Here is a 17,913-nt window from a genome sequence, read left to right as displayed (position 1 = left end):
TATTCATATATATATACCGAAACAAATTACATTTAGGATTAAAATATTCTGCTATTCATAATTCTAATAATTACCCGCGTATGATTAAATATAATAGAACGTCTTTTGTTTTCTGAATGGCATAATATAAAATTAGAAAATTGAATTATCAACATTTTAAGATACAAACTAAGAAAACAAGAATTAGAAACATAACATTAATGCCTTTTTGTTTTTTAAAAATATCGAATGTCATTTATAAATTACAAAATAATGTATATGCTCAATAAAAAAACGGTTATTGATTTAGTCCTTTACAAACTTATTGTCTTTTATAGTAATAGCTTAGCATAGCATTTTTACAAGTCTATTTAAGACATAAAATTATTTTATAATTATAATTTAAAAATCTAATTTTATTATTAGTTATTTATGGGTTAATTACCTTTATATCGATAATATCTATATAGACGTGTTTGGAATATTGCACAACTCCTTGATGCATCTTTTGACACCTTCCTCTGATCTATCTTCATCAACTGCTCTTCTTCTCTCAAATGAGATGAGTTAAAGTGTCTTGCGGAGTCTGAGAGCTTGCATGTATGCTTCTACTTCGTCCGGTATTTTTAACTCCTTAACATATTTTTTATGATATTTTGTGACCACCCCATCCCAAGTCATCACATATGGTATTATTCTTGTTTTACATTTGTAAATTTAAAAAATCTAATAACAAGAATTTTATATATTATTAAATTCTAAATAGAACAAGGTAATAGTTCAGGTATTTCAAAATAAATTATAAATATAATAAGTGTTTATATGATGATATAATAACACTAAATAGGCTTGAATTTATTAGAAAAAAAAGTTTGTATGTTATCTAGAGCGATAGATTTTTATGTCATTATGATTCAGAAGAAAATAAAATTGTGTGCCAGTAGATATATAGGATTGTATTAAAAAATATTAATATTGTTTACAAAGTATTTTTTTGTGGTTTTATATATACCTTTTATTCGTAAATTAAAATCATCTGTAATCTTTGTTTATTCATAAAACATATATTTTAAATAGTGATTAAATATATAATACAAATATAAATGCAAAATGTGATATATGATAGATTAATATATGTTAAACACATATTTAAGATTTTTTGAGGATCACAAAATCTAAAAGGCAATACAAAAATGTGTTAATATAACGTCAAAATAGTTGAATGTTGTATTTTGTGCCACAAAAATGTAAAAATCAGAATATAGATAAACTATAATAAGAATTTGTTATTATTTTACTTATTATATATATAATCAAGATTTAAATTGTATAACGCATGTAAATCTGTTATAACACATGAAAAACCGCATTGCATAGAATAGTGACTAGCTATACAACACTATATAACGATAGACTTATGTTTTTATTTTGTTTAAGTGCATAGAGTATTAAGAAAATATTCTATAATATGTTATATCTCCATAAATGCTGTTGTTCTTGTAATTACTTTGTACAATTTTAGGTTTAGACGTCAAAAAATAAAATATGACGAGTTTTACGTGTAACTGTATTTTTATGCACTAAGAAGTCTGTAATATCACTAGAAAATAGTATTTAAGACTTTCCAATTGACAATACTTGAATAATTTCGTTTTATATAACATATAAATTTTCTAAATTATGTAAATATTTAAATTAGTAAAAGGTAAATTTTCATGTATTTGAATTATAACTTCTTTACATCAGACAGGGTTTCATAGATTTAATGCCTGTGCAAGCTTGACTTTTGTATAATGCTATAGTATTAAAGTTTGCGCTATTGCTATATATACTTAAAAATCTAAAATTTAAGTTTGCTTTCATATTAAAAATTGTTTTTATGATTATTAGAACTTGTGGTAGATAAAATAAGTAAAATATATTTTAACCTGTTATCACTATAAAAAATCATTTAAGCATATGTATTTTTTTTATAAAAAAGCCTGAGATATAATTTTTACGAATTCGCAGAAAATATATGGTGTAATTTTAATATCCCATTCGTTTTAGAATGGTTTTTGTGTTTTATAATTAAGAATATTCTATGCACATAAAAAAGACCACAACCGACATTTTTTCAAATAAAGTTTGTATCGCATGTGATAATATATATGTAATCTCTATTCATTTGTGCTGAGTGCAGATAATACAGTTTAAAAGGTTTTGAAAGCGATTAATAGACGACGAAACGTACCTTTCGATATTTTAAATAATAAAAATAATAAAGAATTTTATTGGAAATTTATATTCAGAGAAAATAATTTTTTACTGTCGTGGCTGCATAAAAAATATGATGGCGAAGTTAAGAAAGAAAAATTTTTGTGTTGTAAACTAGAACGAAATGGGTAAACAGATACTGATAATTTTATTAATCCTACCTCTTTTCTTTATAAATGGGGCTGAATTTTTGTATACATTTATACGGAATATCAACAAATGCTCATAATTAGCATTATCCTTTAAAAATACTTTGATTATAAATATTATAAACCAAACTATAGAAGAGATCTTATTGAGATAGGTTTGGGTAATTGGTTTCATTTCTTATAAACGATTCAAAGTATATTTATTCAATAAAGATATTGGAAAATAACTGTTGCTCTGATACATTTATTTTGCCGACTTATTTGATTTGCATAATAATAAATATTAAAGGGAGGAGATAATTTATGTTATTAATAATTTTAATATAAAAAAATTTGTATTGTGCCTTTAAAATATTAGCGTGTATATAATTAAACCATATCTTAGATTTTAAATCGAATATATAATTTCTTTATAAGATCAAATGGTATAAAACCGAAACTTAGTATACAGTTACGTTATGATTCTTCATCATATAAAGATTTTATTCTTAAGATGAATAATAAAAGTCACTATTGTGGTATTCGCTTATGTTTACTATAGGATTATTGAAATAAAATATCATATAGATGATTAAAGATTATAGCATTTCGATTGACGGTGCCTTGCATTATATTATAATTTTGTATATCTGATTTTACTTGATATATAATTATATTATTAAAATAAAAAATCTTTTAAAAATTTATATATTGGAAGCACAAAATTAAACCATATCTGTGCTTAAGGAAAAAGTGATGCTATATTTTTATTGCTTAAACTTACTTTATATCGCGTTTTTTGATTGATTAACAAGTATAAGGCACACACGGTTTGCCAAATTTAAATATAAAATGTATTTAGAACGTTCCAATTAACAAACTAGTGATAAAAGTCATTCTTTTTTTTTGTGGTTGATAAATATTGGTGTGGTTGATTGGAGTAAATTTTTATATTTAAATCATGAAGTAAATATTAGTAGTTCGAATCCTTCACACGCAAAAGACATTCAAAAATCATCATATCTTTAATTATGGCCGTCTAACTCTAAATAATACGGAAAAAACAGTTCAGCTCGACTTATGTAAAAGTAAGCAGTCAGATTCAAAAATACTCTCGATTTTGGCGCTGAAGCAACGTGACTCAATTTCCAAATTTGAAAATAAGCAAACAAAGCCGTATTATAATCATAGAGACGTTTCCAATTACGAAAGAAGATCTGCTTAGTAAAAACTGTTAGTGTTTTTATTTTTTCCATTTGGTGCATGACAGTAAATTGTTTTCTAAGTGAATAGAGCTATCTTGTAAAATAAGAATAACAGCTACAAGTAAATAATGCGATAAATAACTATTTACATATTTGTTAAGGGTGTATAGTAAAGCTTATTGTAAATATGATATTGACAAAAGAAGAAAAAAACTTTTCGATTATAAGAATTGATTTAAAACATTATATTTAGAGTTTTTAAATTCTTATGCATATTTCATTTATGCGCCATTTGCCTTTAAATTGTTAGTTCTGTAGTTTATTTCCTTGAACCAACTTCTTTAAGCATTTTGGAGTAGGTTGTGCTGCCTTACTTTTTTTTAAAATCGCATTGTAAATGCACCTTAAAAACGCCGATTTTTCCCAAATAAAGTATATCAGTATAAAAAATAAGTCATGAAACTAATGCTTTCCGCCCAAGTTTGATCAAAATTTTTGATGCATTATTTAAAAATTTTACAAACAATAAAATCGAGAAACCCTAAAAGCAGGATAGGTTAAATTTGATTTTCAGTCTGGTGATACTGACAAAAAAATTAAATTTAATGCCTTTTAAATTTAAAGCGAACAATAAAAATTTTGGGATTTTATGCTACAACACACTTCTATTCGGGGGTTTTCAGTTCGCTTTTCTGAATGAATTTCTTAATTTTTTTAGTTACTAAAAATTTGATATCAAAGACTTTTTGCATATATAATTTGACAATAAAGGATTTAAAAATATTTATGGTCTTATTTCCAAAAAAAAAGTGTTTTGTATTGACGAAAATTTTTGGATTTGAACACATGGCTAGATTATAAAATTCTTATATAAAAAAAGGTAATTGATCATTTAAATCTAGAACAGACTTCAATTATACTACACTAATAGAAATTCATACATGAAGATGGTTAAATATTGATAAAAAAACAAAGAGTTAGAAGATTCTTAAATAAAAGCATGTAATGCTATATTTTAGCATTAAAAAACATATAATATATATTCACACATAAAAAGGAAAGTTTAACAGAATTTTTTTGTCATAGCAATTAATGTATCAAATAAAGCTGATTATGGCATGAATTTTATATTAATATTACATATTTTGATACCTTAGAGTCGAAAAAGGTAGATTTATGCTGATTTGCTGTAAAAATATTTGCAAAATCATTTCTTTTTTTGTTAACAGCTATAAAGTAGATATAAGTGGCTTTGAATTTTCTTATATTTCTATATGTTTTAATACGGTTTCTGCCACAAGAGGGCAACAATATATCTATATAAAAATATTAAGATTCTTTAAAGTATTAATATCTGCAAAAATGCGATGAATTTGTTAAAGAATAGAAATGTGTAACAAAAACTTAACATCACATGGTTATAAACATTTAAATTTATGCAATCTAATTCAACCATAAAATATACGATTTTTATAAGTTCTATAGCGTTTAAAATAATTAGTTTCTACTTGTCTTAACCAGGGCGAAACATGGTTTTTATATAATGAAGTGTTTATAGAATGTATGAATGGACATTTCATTCTTTATAATTCGCATAAGGTCTTCTTTCAAATTTTCTAAGTTATGAAATAACTATGTTTTTTTATATATAAAATTAATTTTATAATCTAAAAACTACATACCTAGGCATAATGCAAACAATATTTATATTAGTAAACAAAATTTAACATGTGCAAATATCAAAGTCAACAATATATATTTTAAAAATAGATTCAGAAAATAATATTTAAAATTTTTGGAATATATCATCATACAATGTATTACCGATTCATATTATCAAATATACTTATAGATGTATTCGATAATTAACATTTTTATTTTAAAAAAAGAGAACTCATGAAAATTATTAGAAATAAGATATTTTGTGGTAAATGTTACAAAGGAAATTATATTTTTATTTTATTTCTAGATGGCATATATCAAATTGTATATTTATGTTCGAATTGCATATATAATATGAGAAACATCATTTTTTAGCTATAAACAATCTCAAATATTGATAAAAAACTATAATATTTATATCGGCAATAAACAAAGAAGGTATAAAAAAGCATTTTTTATACATTATGCTTACAGAATATAGTAGAAATCAGTATTTAGTGCTTCTGTGAAAATTTCAGCACAAAAATATTTAATTTGTATAAAATCGATAAGAGATGGAATTTTGTCAAAATTTATGATAATAATTTTTTAATTCTTTTTTCATCCACAAACTGTTTTATTTTTCTCGTGCGCATGTGTTTTCTTTACCTACGGCTATCTTCACTTTTTGGAAGTCTTTTATAATGCCTTTCTCCTTCTAAAACCTTTATATTCCAATTTATTTGCAGTAAAGTGTTATTTATAGATTTAGCAGTTTTTGTCGTGATTTAAGACCCTATCTGGTACCTTATATAATACTATGTCACTGCATCGTCTCAGGTATAAACATATGGGATAATTTTTGCCTTTCACAAGTATTTAATGACAGCATTGATGCTCGTAAATATCATACTTATTCTATTCTATATAAAATTGATCATAATTTCGTAATAGTCACACAAATTTTTGATTGTTCTCAAATCAATATAAAAAAAAACGAGTTGTAAGTATTTTTGTGGCATAAGTGATACGTTGCTAAAAATTTTAATATAATTATTAAATTTTATTATTTAAACAACATAGTTCTCAATCGCTTAAAATCCGAAATTTTAATTGCTTTTCTTATGACAAAATTCGTTTGATATCGAAAATTGACGTCTTTTTATAAGTATTACAATGTCCACAACCACAAATAAATAGTACTTATCATATAAAACGCTTTGTGGTTTATTTATTTTGATTCTGTCATCATAAAAATGGAATTTCATTCAATATTTATCGTCGTATATAATCTTAACTTAAATCATCTTCACGTGCAGAACACAAAATAATTAAAAACCATGCTAAACGATAGAAAAATACATTAACAGAAAGATTAAAAGCTGATGTCACATAGTATTTGTTTTTAATAACAAAAAAATAGCGATGTTATGAACTAAATTTCGTTCACACAAAATAAACTTTAGGTTTCAATAATAAAATTAGATATATATTAATTGGACTATAATAAAAATAACAATAGATTATGTAAGATTATAGATTTAATGCCATTGAAAAATAAAAATATATTTATTCATCTAATATAAACAACACTTCTTCCAAATTTGGTGTTTTAAGTTTTTATAAATATCAAATTATAAATATCTATTATAAGCATCAAAGCAATTGAGTGTATTCTTATAGTATTTGATATTTTACAATTTGCTTTTCGCGTATAGATTTAGAATAAAGATCCTAAAAACTATTATATCTGTAAAGCGCAGGATATTTGCAATTTATCATTTAATTTCTAAAATATTCAAATTATTTAAAACATAGTAAAGAAATATTTTTTTATGCTATTTTTTAGAGTGACGTTCAAGCATGCCTGAAAACTTTAAAGGTTCAGAAGGCGTAAACAAATACAATTGGATGATGTTTATAGTTAGCAATTACTTAAAATATTTTAATTTTTTTTCTGAAAATCTTTTAAAAACTATATTTTGACAGGCAATTTATGAATTGAAAAAATTACCGTTTTGGTTTTATAAAAATCAGTAAATTTTTTTCACCGCACCAAAAGAAGTTCCAAGATAGGAAATAAACACAGTGATATCACATGTATGTTCAATTCATAAAAGTTAACGCTAAATGTGATCTATAAATCATTCGGTATGAAGTGTAGACAAGGGAATTAATACAGAAAATCTGTTAAAAACAATAAGGCCCTTTCAAAGAGCAAAATAACAAGCCCTAAAAAATATTGCGATAATTAAGAGCATGGAAAATCTATTTACACCGTGGATTGATGTAAAAAGAGCATTTGACATAATAGAACATAACTACCTACATACATGCATTGAAAATTGAAATCTATCAACATGAATACGATCTTTTATAAATAAGATTACAAGTAAATGGTGTATATCCTTTAATTCTAATTGAGAACAAATCATAAAACAAAAATATAATGTAAGAATACTACAGGGAGACAGCCTGTCACCTTTTTTATTCGTTCTATGTATTGATTCCCTAACAGAAAATTATATGAACGCTTTCTTGAAGTGTAAATGAACGATGAAAACTTTAGTACAAAAAATCACCTACTCTTCATATATGACTTCAAATTTCTTTTTAAAACACCAAAATAATTTAAACTCATGACGGACGAAACACACATCGCCTTTAATGCAGTAGGCCTTGAAATTAACGTACAGTGGTCTGCCACTAACCATGAACAACGCGCAGATTTAACAATATTTACGGGAGGCCGGCAGCCAATAAATATCTTGGAGTAATTGAGAATAGCAAATCGGAGCATAAGCAAGAAACTATTGATATAATTGCAGAACAAATAATAAATTGAATAAGAATTTTTGTAGAACTAAACATGAACTTGAATCTATCATAAGCCATGCATAAACAAGCATCATGCCTCATATATTACAATATAGGCGTATAAAAAATAGAACCCATAGAACATATTAAACTTTATGATAAGATAAGAGACTTTTAGACGAATATACTATTCACCTCCAGCCAAGTAAGAAACAAAGATATTATTTAACGAGAAATGAATAGGACGTTGCTTATTGCATATTGAATTTAGAGCCGAGAAGATGATCTACCAGCTAAAAAAATTGCTTGAAAACAGTAAAAACAGTTCACCGAGGAGAGCTTTATTATTTAATAAGAAAAAGATAACAAAACTCATCTCTCACTAATTGATGATGCTCTTAAATATATATAATTTTGATATTACCGATTCCGAGACACTTGAAAAAAAGCAGCAAGAAAGTCTATTATGTAAAATAAAAGAAAAACCATCACACCAAAAACTTACTTAAGCCAAGAATAATGATGTGGTTAATATTGTTAGAAGTTCAAGATGAAAAAAAGACGGCAACATTAAATCAAGATTAAACGGAAGTTCTGTTTTATTCAAGACGTAAATTTGTTTTTCGGTGAGAGGATAAATGCCTACATTGTAACGAAGCCATGAAAATACTTATTAAACTTGCAAAATAAAGCAAGAAAATATATGTACATGCTATTATGCGATGATATAATGGAATAGTAAGATCTCTTTATTTCCTCCTAGCAAGATAATACACTTCAAAAAATCTAAAAAAGATCAGAACTAACTCAGTACAAGAGATCTGCAAAAACGAAAATGGAGAAATCAAAATTGATTCCCGAATAAAAACAGATATTTAGATATAAAAAAAAGACCATTATTATTCTATACGATAAAAAATAAAATATGATTACGCTGATTGTTATAGGTATAACTAGCCTTGATCTTTTAACCGAAGTTGAGAATAAAAAATATAGAGAGTATGACATCTTGTCTAATAAACTTGATTAAATTTACAAATGTAAAATAAGAAACATACCATATGTGATAACTTGGGATGGGGTGGTCACAAAAAATATAGAAAAATATGTGAAGGAGTTAAAAAGCCCGGACGAAGTAGAAGCATACATGCAAGCACTCACACTTCGCAAGACAGCTGCATCCATCTCAATTTTGAAAAGAAGAGCTTGATGAATTTATATCAGGGGAAGCTGTCAAAAGATGCATCAATGAGTTGTGCAATATTCCCAATATGCTTAACACGTCTAAATAGATAAAATTATTAAAAGTAAATAAACCCTTAAATATAGAACAAAAAATCATGCTTTATACTCGAATAAATGACTATATGTAAGAATTTTCGTATTCTAAAAATAAGACTACATTACACCTCTATTCTATTATTCAACAATAAATTACATTTATAAAAATTTTTTAGGCAGATTTGGTGTAAAAATATTTTAATAATATGCAAGATATTCGTTGCGAGCTATCTAGCAATATTTCATTTATAAAACTGGTTATATAATGTAACTATAAAATCAGTATATAGAATTTCCATTCTTCACATAATGCGCTATAACGCACTATGAAATCAATAAAATATTTATTGTTTGCATTTTATAATAGTTAAATTTACTTCATTATTTCTTGCATCAGAAGTTACTAATATTTAGTTTTACATTAAGCATATTCCGAAAGATATGTTTATACTAACTAAATCATAACAGATTATTGAGAGATTATTTTATTATGTAGATAAATTATGATTCATGAACTATAAATTGGAAATGAAATCAGCCCCATAAAAAATTGGTTGTTATTTATTAATTTTTTCATAAGATTCTATATAAGAAAATTAAAAATCACACTTTTAATGGCTTTTTAAATAACAAAGAAAATTTTTTTATTTCATAAAATTTAAAGATATCTTTATTAAAGGAGTTCATGACTCTACAATATTAAAAAAAAAATTTAGCTTAAAAACATTGAAATCTTAAAGCATTCTTTTTTTTCCCTGCTGAATTGTTAAAAGAATGAGAATTCACATTATTTAATGCTGGATTGAACAGTTTCAAATCGAGTTGCATCCGCATATTTTTATAGACTAATTGTGACTATAAACTGAAGAGGAGAGAATTTGTTACGATCCTACCCCCAAAAAAATAGAAAAAATATAAATTACTATATTTCGAATTAAACTAAAACATAATAAATAATGATTTTGAATTAACAAAGTAAAAAAATTATAATTAAATTCATACTTTTGAAATCTAACTATTACTAAATACATAATGATTTATAATCCTAAAGCAGATTATTTTGGAAACATTTTTTAGCTTATATTTATCATCTCATATCGGGATTATGGTTATGTAAAAAAACTGAATATAATTATGATAAATTTATATGTATATTATAGAGTTTACGAGTTATTGTAAGGAAGTATATATTTTTTAAAGACTTATAAAATAATCTCGAAGCAGGAAAGCCGTTAATGCATTTGCTGTGTATGCTATTATATATAATGATAAGTGATCGAAAACACCGTAAAAAACCTGTTTTACACTATAAATATCAAATAGCTGGATATATAAAAATGACACATATAGGCCAATCTTTTTATTTTTCTTTACCTCAATTATTTTGATCAAAAAATGAATAGAAACATTTGGTGAACGCATATTTAAAAAATAGCTTTGCATCAGATATAAAATTTATAAAAATACGATTCTATTTTCGTTTAACTTTAAATTCTAATCTAGAGCTCAAAGACTCGATCATTATTTATTTCCTATACCCATGTTGATAGCTAGAAAAATTGTGAACATTTGTCTGATAAATATCTCTTATTGCATCTGTTTTTGCACAAGAAGATCTACCCTGATCATTTTTATGTGTTTGGGTTAGTGGATCAACAAAGTTTTGACTGGGGTCACTGCAGAATGTGTATAATCAAATTCACGAATTCCAGAACAATCACACCACTCACTGGTTGGTGTATACTTTAAGGCAAAATAGAAAAGAAAAAAAAAACCTTTGAAGTATTATAAAGTGCATTTTTCTACAACAAAGTATTGAACACATAATTGATACGTTATACCATACAGAATATCCGATACCCAACTGCACTGGTTCTTAGTGATGTTTGCATTTTTAAATGCAGATTCGTATATTAACACGATTTCTGCATAACTGTTTTTTTCTGCAGTTCCGAGATAACTTATTAATTTATAATAATATTTATATGGTGTTATAGAAACCTTATAAGTATTAAACCAATTTATAATATTGTTTCTTTGATATATTAGTGTGAAGTATATAAAACCACACTTCCAAAGACTTTATCAAAGATTATATAATATCGCGAAGTATATTTAAGATATTTTAGATATATTAAGTTAAAAAGTACCTTAACAATAACGAAACATTGTTAAACGAACCTTTCAAATAATTTAGCGGTGAATCGCTCCATGAGACAGGTTTCTTGTTCACATATTTAATCATTAAAAATAAGGGTTCAAAAAATAGAAGATGAAGTTGCAATACGTCATTTAGAACGTACATGAAATAGTATATCTACACCATACCAATATTTTATGAAAAAAAAAATTTACAAATTTTTACTAATTTCATACATATTTGTAATAGAGAATATTATTTATACAAAATCTGTGCAACAAATATTCTTTAAATTAAGCGAAAATTTTCTTAAGAATTACCTTTCATTACATGGTTTAAATCCCTATGTACATAGAAGATTTTTTTACAAGTTCATTAAACCTTGAATATGAATTTTATGTATCCGGAATATCTAGCCTATTTTGTATTTTTTTATTAAATATATTCTAAAACATCGTTAAAACCCCGAATAATTCAAATCTACGAGTCAGTACTTCCTATTTGTACATACACAATAACATGATATTGTTTATTTCTGAAGAGAATGCAAATTACAAGAGGGTAAGTTTATTACTATTTAGTCGAATCCAACTTTCAAAAAATCTACATTGCTGTTTATACAATCATAAAAAACGTGTAAAATTCCAAAAACACTCGTCGTGACTACTTACAAAAATTTATTTAATTAAATGTCTACGCAACGATTAAATTGCAAAGAATGGAAACAATAGAAAAGCATCATCATTGAATTATGCATTGTTGGTTTTTTTCATCTTTTTTAGCTTAGAATAAAAAACAGTATCTTCTATTCAATTTATCTGTACAGATAGTACTAATTAACCAGTTAACATCTTTCAAGGAATTTCATGACTTTTTTTATGCTTAAACTATCTTATGATAAAAAATAATTAATGCGGCGATTTAAAAGAAGTGTTATTGATAAAAATATAGCAGAGGAAGATAAACCAATAAGTTTTGATGAAGTTTGCTCCAAATATTATATCACACAATCTATATGTAACAATATCAAATTCGAAAAAAAATAACACATAAAGAACTAATTACTTACATACAGCAAATAACACAGATTTTTATGTAGTTTATATATTAAGGGTAATATGAAAATACATATTTTCGCGACTATTATAGAAAATTATGGTCTTTAATAAGTTAATGACAATATAAATGTCTTGATATATTTTTTTTTTAAACAGAAATTACTTTATACAATCTAATCATTACTTCTTTAAGTCAATAAATTAACATAAATACATTATCATTTGTTTAGCATGCAATTATTTGAATTTATTATGCTTCTTAAATTTACAATTTAAGTTGTGTAAATTTTGTTTATATAAAGTAATAAATAAAACCGTATAAAATGTGCAAAATATAGTAGAATGGGATCTTTAGCGAAAATCTTTCTTATTGAGTATATAAAGTAAAATCTTAAACTATATTTTTCTGTGTTTATCATACAATTTATAAAATATTCGATTTAGTAGGTTAAAAAATGGCAAAGATGTATAAATATTTATATTACATTGGTATTTTTTTGTGTTAATAAAATTTTCATATTTAACATTCTCTTTTACATATTATTTTCTAACATAAGGTGGCAAAATTCAATATGTATTGCAGAATTTATGCTTCAAATTGTTTTTAAAAACTTCAAAATTGCTCATCGATATCTTCTTTCCGTAAAAAAATCTAAAAGATGCCCATTTTATTGGATATACCTGTAAATGGTTAATAAAGCAAAGGCGTTATTCTTGTAAGACATCTAGGTTAATAGAAAATCTCGGGTAAAATTTTTCAACTGAAATAAAACATACATGGATCACGTTATCAAGTTTGCATTATGTGATTATATGCAATAAGACATAAAACGCATTGCATATAGGTTATATACTACCAAAAGATCATGTCACAAACTATCTAAAACCATAAATTAAAAGTTTACATAATATATTTATATATACAAATAGTAAAAAAGTATATATTTGATTCTTTTGCTGTGCAATACTTCTCGTGTATAAAAAAACCTAATTTATCAGGCTCGCTATATTTTATTACTAATAAATATAAAATAATCACGCACAAAAGTGCTAAAAACTATAAAAAATTAGCTCTTCCTTACTATGGCTTTTTTTGTGATTTTCGTATATATAAATGAAAAATATACTTTAAACTTTCATATATTTTACTAATTAGTTTTAAAGGAATGACATTTTTAATGATACTTCTATTTTAAAAAAAATTACTGTTTGTTTACTTTAAATTTTTTTTTATAAACGGTTTCATTATATAAAAAATAACTAAAGATACTATTTAGGCTTCTCATTATGCATTCATATCTTTATTAGACGAGATTATTATATATATAGAAATAAAATGACATTTTAAAGTTACCAATAAATTTTTCAAAAATTTTAAGTAGTTTTCTTTAATTTCATAAAAAAATAAAAATATTCGCATCGTAAAAGAAAATTTTCAATATAAAAAAACTTTAGCGTTGCTATGTGTTAGAATTATATTAGTGGCATTTTTATTTATAAGAAAATCACATGCAATTAAACATATATTACTGCAAAAAAATGTGATTAATATTGTTAAAAACATAATCCAATATACTAGAGATGGAAAGTGAGTCTTTTTTTGAGTGGTGTATTTTTGAGCATACGAAACTAGATAAACATCCTTTTTTTTTGCATATATGCAGGCGAAAAGGTGAAAATGAAGTCATGATATTTTTATCAGTCCCCGAAATTTCGCATAAAGGAGTATTAATATTGTTAAGTGCTAAAAAAAATACTTTAAGTTGTAGCTTAGTTAATATCAAATATCTGTCTTTTTCTGAACTAAAGCCACACCAGGTTTTTAATTTCCTATTTAAATATACTTCTTTATGAAATTCGTTTGTTCTGTCTACTAATAAAGCTATGAAAAACCAACCATGGTATTTATTATATGAACTATACCTATAATTACGCTTTTTGTTATTTTGCTGAATTTTTTTGATTTTATAATGTTCTAATATAATATCATATATTTTAACATATTTGTTATCACAAAAATATTTTCCGAGTTCCAAAAAATATTCTTGCATGTTAATTTGCGCTTCAAAATCGCAAAGGTACTTTAATCTACAAATAAATTTGTAATCTAATTTTTCACTAAAGATACTCTCACAAGGCGTTGTAAATTTTTTTTTTATATTTAGAAGAAATGAATCTACTAATTTTACATAGTCTTCGAGAAAAAACTCTAAATTTTCTTTTTGGACGCAAAAAAAGCAACAATTCTTGCTAGAGTTTTCACAAATGCTCTTTTTTTCTTTTTTGTAAGAATGCCAACATCTATCATAACCAGGAATGTTATTCTGATCGATATAGCTTTTTATCTCAATTATTAAGACCAAAAATTCTGGAAATATTACTGAAATCATGAAATATTGTCTTTTCAATTTATAAAAATTACCCGATTTTCCATGCGAATCACCATCACCAACTACTATATAATCACAGAAGGTTTCTAACAGAAGATCTTTTAAATTGTATGGTTCGTGTTCATTATTTAAAATATTCTGATTTTTAAAACTTCTATAAAGTTCGTTTCTTTGCATTAACTCTATCTTTATCATTTTTTCATTGTTTAAAATCATTTTGGTTTCTTCCAAACAATTTCTGAAATCTGCTAACTTTGGATATATAACATCATGGGATTTAAACAATTTCTTTGAAGAATGCATAGAAGGTTTTTTTACCGATTTACAAACATTGGGTTTTTGTATTTCTATTATTTGCTCTTTTCTTCCACTTTCGTGGGATGTTGTACATATTATAGGACTGGAATTTTCGAATAGTATTTTTGTTTTCTTAGCCTTTTCTGGGTCATCGTTCTTTGGTTTTACATATCCAGATGGTTGTTTTGAATTGTGACTAGCAACACCATTACTAATAGCTTTTTTCATCGGATTTCCTGAATTCATTAGAGAACAACCAGTCTCTATAGAACATAGACCTTCCAAAATACAATAAACAACTTTATAAAATTTTTGCATCGTTCGCACTTTTATCTTTTTGAATGATTGGCATCTTAATTTATTTAGATATTCAGCATTTCTAAAATGGAAATACCAAATCATCCCAAAAAGATTTTACCTACTTAAAATGGATTGATATTATTATTCAATAAAATGTCAAATTTCACAATCAAACATTTAGATTTTCCCATGAAGTCAAATAGAAGATGTATAAATCACAATATATTAAATAAGTTGGCTCGGGATTTATGAGTTTATATTTGTTAATATTTACAATATTTCTAGTTTACTGTCATTTTACATGAATTCGCATACACTGGTGGTTTTTTATGTTTCATACATAGAATTTTCATGATTTATTTTTATTTAAACCATGATGAAAATTTAATGGCGTTACTAAAGTGTATTTAAAACTTATTAAGATAAAAAAAAAGTTTGTGTGTATTCGAAGTAGTAGTTAATTATTATTTTTTATAAAAAAAAGAACGCTGTAAATTCTATGCCTGTTACGCAATTTTGCACATTGAAAAATATATTTTATTAAACCATTAATAAATTATGAAAATTAATTTAGACATTTCTAGTCTTGAGGCTTATAAAACACAATATATACCGATATATACGGCTATTGATTTTTCATATTTAATAACGATAATTTTATTTCTTCCAGGTATTTGAAAAATCTATACATAAACTTGACAAATATTTACTCATTTTTGACGTATTATCAGATATTTTATTGTAAAATACATTATTAATTATGTTAAAGTCAAATTACTTAAGTTTTTTTTACACACATGTAATTAGAGAAATAGAACAGAAAAAACCTTTTAGTATATAAATTATTCTATTTGTAAAGCACTTTTATTTTCAAAATATAACATTTGTATAATCCAGAAAAATAAATATGATAATAAAGTTCTTGCAACATGGCATAATCTGGTTTATCTATATTTTATCGTGTATGAAATGGCATATTTTATTCTTAAAATGTTTATTTAATTTGCATTTAAAAAATTTTATAGCAAAATGGTGTCTTTAGAATATTATATATAGTTTATACGTAGTTTTATAGAATGCTTATTATTCTAAATGCCTTATTGGTTAGGTAATTTTTAAAAATAAATTCTTTTTGAGATTCATATACCATATAAATTTAAAAAAGCTTTAAAAATCAAGGTCTGCTCATAAATTTTTTTGCTGTTATAAAAATAAAATAGGAAATTTTTTATACGCAAAACTTCTAAAATTATTGCAAATGGTTTTTTTAGAAAAACGGTAGATGTTAATTTGCAAGTGCCAGTTTTTTTTTATATTTGTTCAAAATAGAATCAGACCGTAAATATTTTAGTTTTGTTCATAAAACTTTTAAGTACATCTGAATACACACAAAATTGCACAGTTAATTTACTTTTTGTAATTAAAAGTTACATACAGACAAATGATATTTTTTTAATATATATAAAGATTACATAACATGACAGAGAACACATTAGTAGACAGTAAATGTGCAATTTATTAATATTTATGTATCTACTCGTTGATATCTTCTTTTTAAAAAATTTCGCAGATGAATCCCATGAAAAGTTAATTATATAACGCAATCAGTGCGTTTCTTCTAATTCCCCATGGTCATTTTGATATCATTGAATTGAACTATTAATAAAATGTGGTAGTAAAAAGAAGTCAGAAGATTCTGTCAACTTTGCGTCATTTATTAAATTTGCTTACACCGCCAATTTATGCTTCCCATATATGTATTTTACGGAACAGGCTTATTCAATTTTTGGACAAGATTTCAGTAACAAAATAGCAACCCTATGATATAAACTTAGTATATATCCTTATTTTGGTTCTATTCTCTTGTTTTGACAGACTGCTTAACAGTGTGTATTTCATTTTTAAAGATAATTCTTATATATGTGAGGTCATGTTGCTTTTAACTCGGTCGCACGGAAATTCGCTTTCATAAACAACAGCTCCATCTAAAATACCTAATTGTGTGTCGATGTATATGTTTTAGAATAAGAGCTTTTAAATGTGAATGACACACTAGAAAAATTGATTCTGGGTCACTGTAAAATCGAAAAAAAAATTATATATACAAATACTGTATTTTTTTCCTTTATTATCAAAATATGTGCAGAAAAAAAATTTCAAAAAATAATCAGGATATCGAATCATCAATGATTCATATAGAAAAATTATATAATTAACAAAAGAACAAAAATATAATTTTTTAAGAAAATAAGAAAAACAATGATTGGGATTTTAATTTAAATAAATCAGACAAATATCAGAATAAGATTTAATTATAGGAATTGTTTTTAAATTTTATAAAATAGGCAATTTATATCATCTAATGTATATTAAAAATGATTTTAATGGCCCTCTTCTTATATAAGTGTGAAATGCGACCTT

This window comes from Rhyacophila brunnea, unplaced genomic scaffold, assembly GCF_057557595.1.
Source record: "Rhyacophila brunnea isolate RB1 unplaced genomic scaffold, BYU_Rbru_1.0 scaffold_45, whole genome shotgun sequence".
Taxonomy (NCBI): Eukaryota; Metazoa; Arthropoda; class Insecta; order Trichoptera; family Rhyacophilidae; genus Rhyacophila; species Rhyacophila brunnea.
This window is presented reverse-complemented; position numbering follows the sequence as displayed.